The following is a 4497-nucleotide window of genomic DNA, read 5'->3' as shown; positions in this document are numbered from 1 at the left end:
AAAAAAAAAAAATTGAAGATTTTGCGCGAGCGAGATTTCGTTGGATCCAGGATATAGGGATTTAGTAGCGAGATATAATGTGTAATAATTAAATAGAAATTTCGCGAAGTATCATTGAAATTTGACGAAGAAAAATTGCCAAGAAAGTTTTTTCGTTACAACGATTAATTTTCTAATTCCTCGACGTAAAATCTTCAACACATATTTTTGTTATTTTTTTTTTTTTTATTAAATATTTTACATCTCTATAGTAATAGTAATAATAGTATTCACGTGTCGTTTTCCAAAAATATTATTCATCTCTTCGTCTAATGTAAATCAGCACCCTTTTTTTCAATTGCCTTATATCACTACGATAAACTATTATAAACTACCTTCGTTCTTCCACCTTCGTTCTAGAAATCAATGAGAACCCCTGTTCAATCGAAAATCCCAAAAGAAAAGACGCTTCCCCTTTTAGTTTCGATTTCCAACAAAATACTTTTCCTTCGTCGAGTCCGTAATCCATTCTAACTTTCACTTACAAAAAACTACAAAGCAAGCACAAGAGGTAAAGAATAAAGAGAAAAAAAGGCAGAGAGAGAGAGAGAGAGATTTGGTTCAAGGTATCGGCCACGGGGATCTCTTCGTTCGAAGGAAAACGACTTTTCGTAGCCATTTGCAGGACGATCCTCAGGGTCTCGAGCGGGATCGTTTTCTCGTCGAAGGGAGGAAAATCGGTTCGATCCTCGCGAGACTTGGAGGGAGTTTCAACCCTCGAGCGGCCATCCCGGACAAAATTTCGATATGAACCAAAACTGATACGGGAACGATCGATTTACACAAATTTCAATATCGCGTGAAACACCGATTCGAGGCGGAAACAGTGGCGCGGATCGTTCGTTCGCGCGATCGAAATCGAAATACTTTGGATCGGCCACGATAAACGCGGTGTGGATCGGTGAACGTTGTGAATTTAATTATCGCGACAAATGCGACAAATGATCCCTGAATAATCCCTGGAAACGTATTTTTATTTTTGGCCAATGATCGGATCGATCGGTTGCCAACCTTTATCGCGGAATATTAATTTCCGCGCGAGAAAATATCGTACCCCTTCGTTTCGTTCACGGAGAGAGATTTTGCCATAATTCGGCGAAATAAAAATTAAAAAAAAAAAAAAAAGAAAAATTCGACTGAAACATTAACCGTTATACGCGATTATTTGAAACAAAAAAAAAAAAAAAAAAAAAAAAAAAAAAAAAATCCACCGAAACAATAACCGTTTAACGCGATTTTTTTAAAAAAAAAAAAAAAAAAAAAAAAGAAAAAAAGAAAACCGACCGAGATGATCCGCGTTGTTGAAAAATATCGTCGTTTATCGTCGAGACGAGAAAAAGAGAAAGAAAGAAAAAAGAAAAAAATTGCGAGATCACAATCGGGTCGCGATCGCGCGAAACGCGTGACCAAATGCACATACTGCAAGAATTTTCACGGCCTTGTATATTCTCTAAACTCGCTTTTCTACGTGTAATCGTAACTCTATACGGCTTCGCCTATGCGTTTTGTGATAAAAGTACTGTACGTAAGTGTGCTTATGCCACTTATTTCTTGCCTGTCTCTTCGCGTTACGTGTCCTCTGTTCGTGTGTGCGTGTGTGTCTGTTATAAGTGTGTGCAGGCACACGTGTGCGAGCACGCGCGTGCACGTCTCCACATGAGCGCGTGTATATCGGTGTGTTCGCGCGTGTCTTTTTTTTTTTTTTTTTCCTTCTCTCGTTTTTCCCGTTAATCATTAAAGTCTACTTTATATTACAGTCAGTCGAGTGCGCCGGCAATCGTCAAAGTGTTCTCTTTTTTTCTTTCCTCTCTCTCTCTCTCTCTCTCTTCCCTTTCTCTTCTTTCCCTAAGTTCGAATCGTCTCGCTCTTTCTTTCGCGTGTACACGTTTCACGAAAGGATTTCGACGATTAATCGAGTTCGAGGAAAGGGAGAAAAGGAAGAAACGTTTTCCAATTTTTCCGGGGATTTCTAACAACCGATTACGCGAAGATTCGCGATATATGAATATAAGCGAATATCGAGATAATATTTTCAGAATGTCGAGGATTTTGGAATATTTTGGTTTTTTTCTTTTTTCGAAATCGAGGCAGAAGTTATTTTTTATTTTATTCTGTAATTTGAAATTTAAAACTTTGAAACTCGAAAAAGTCGTGAGAAGCTCGTCGTGGAAATTATTTCGACGCGATTGAGGAAGTGTATACAATTATATCGTAGATCGATGTTTTAAGAATTGATGTTTTTGTTCCGTGATTATAATTGCGTACCCGTGTAAATTTGTTGTTTCGTGAATGAACGGTCCAATATGAGAATATTATTTCGCGTATTGATATATTAAAGGGGGGAATTAATATTTGCATCAATTTATATCACGTTCCATTGACGTAATATTTAATGTATTAAAATGAATGAATCTTACATATTGAATTGTTGTTTTTATATCATTTGTTGAATATAAATCGTAAAATGTAACCCTATGTGTGTTCTGTACAGATAAATACTATATTTCATGCGGTTTTCAGATTGTCAAGTGAATATTTCACTATTGTGTTAATAATAGTATATGTCCGTTTATCGGATGCTTCATCTATCGATAGTAGAAAAATTGTAGAGTTCGAGAAAAGCGGTTTGCGTCATTTGTTTTCGTAAAAATTTTTGCTCAAGGAAAAAAATAAACAGTGCGCTATATTTGTAATATTTCCGTATGCGGCATACACGAGGCGATTAATCGGCAATGCGTGTCAGTGGTACTCAACCGAAACCTCGTAAATATTCCAAAAATTTTCCACGAGCTCTCGCGTCGTTTTTCCAACGATCTTGCATACGAGACGTTGTCTCGTTTTATTACGAATCAAAAATAAATTGCCTCCAAACACCGTTTAATCCATTTTGAAACTAATAAACAACGATATTCGTAATATTGGGAGAAAAATTATTGCACGTAAGTTCATCGTTTTAATTACAGTCTGTAGGAATAAATAAATATTCTAAATGATATATCAATGCGATAACAAAGCAACGAGATAAACAATTCTTTAAAAAAAAAAAAAAAAAAAAAGAATGAATCGTTCGTTCTCGCCATGTTTTTAAATTTATTTACATCTAGGAACATCATTTATCTCTTAATGATGATCATAAAACGAGAATTTTCATTGAGTGTAAAAAAAAAAAAAAAAAAAAGAAAAAACAAGAAAAAATAAGAAAAAAAGAAACAACAAAAAAAAATGAGATCTTAATCGTGTATAGATAGATTCCTTTTTATATTCTTTTATCGATACGGAAAAGCTGGTGAACTCACCGATGAGATAAAAAGAAGTCCATCGCTCGTCGATATCTGAAACTCGATCTGTAAAGTCACACGTGCCCGCTAATTAAGAATTCATNTTTTTTCTCTTTGCAATTTATTTCTCTCGCTTCTCTCGTTCATCGTATTGATTCCTGTGATATCTCACGCGATGTATCAATCGCGGACCACGTTATTACGTTCGTCAAACGAATTGTAATACTTGTGTTAAACAAGATTTATCGGAACGATACGTAGAACTAATCGGAATGATCAGCTATAAGGCTGTGGTTAATGTACGGTTCACATGAACGATTCACATACGATGATGAGGTGTAGCGGGAAGAACACTGTAACGACCGAGAGAATTTGTTGACATTTTCTTCTTAAATTATTAAAATTTGTCTCCTCCAATATTATTGTTTCGCAATATAACGTTTTTCCATATCGACGATATATTTTGTTTGTTGATTGCAAGTGAACAAAGATTAAAAAAAACTTGTCTATCTTCGAGCTAATAAGATCGTGTGTATATATATATATATATTATTCGTGAAAGAAATATATTCTTCTTTACATTTTTCTCGAATAAAATTTAACCATGTCGTTTCGAAAAATGCATGCATCAGCATTTCGAACGAAAAAAATATTGCTTTTATTTTTTCTGTGTGTTAACTAATTATTTTGCATATGGATGAATGTAATGGTTTTAGTATTTTGCTCATTTTCACCGATTAGACACTGCTATTAACTATCAATCGTTTCTATCGTCGATAATAACGAAGATATACCATTATAAATTAGTTTCGAATCATCGACATTAATTAGCACCACACGTAATTTCTAAGCTTTCTTTTCTATTAAAACATAAAACGGTAAAACTATTGTTTAATTGTGCCCAACGCAGCTTGACTTCGACGATCAGACGAGAATTAATGTTTACACGTTCGCGAAATATAATCTAAAAAAATATAATGAAAATATCAAAATAAAATTCGAATAACAATTTAATAATAACAGAAGGAGCAAGGAACGAGGTAATTGATTATAAAGGGTATAAAAGAAGAAAAAAAATTGACAACGAGAACACAACGAACAAAGGTTTGTCGTGTTTGAAAATAGGCATTCGTATATTTTTAATAATAACGTATGTATAAGTAAACGTAATAGTATGTCG

Source organism: Apis dorsata, unplaced genomic scaffold (assembly GCF_000469605.1).
Source record: "Apis dorsata unplaced genomic scaffold, Apis dorsata 1.3 scaffold_194, whole genome shotgun sequence".
In the NCBI taxonomy this organism is placed as follows: Eukaryota; Metazoa; Arthropoda; class Insecta; order Hymenoptera; family Apidae; genus Apis; species Apis dorsata.
This window is presented reverse-complemented; position numbering follows the sequence as displayed.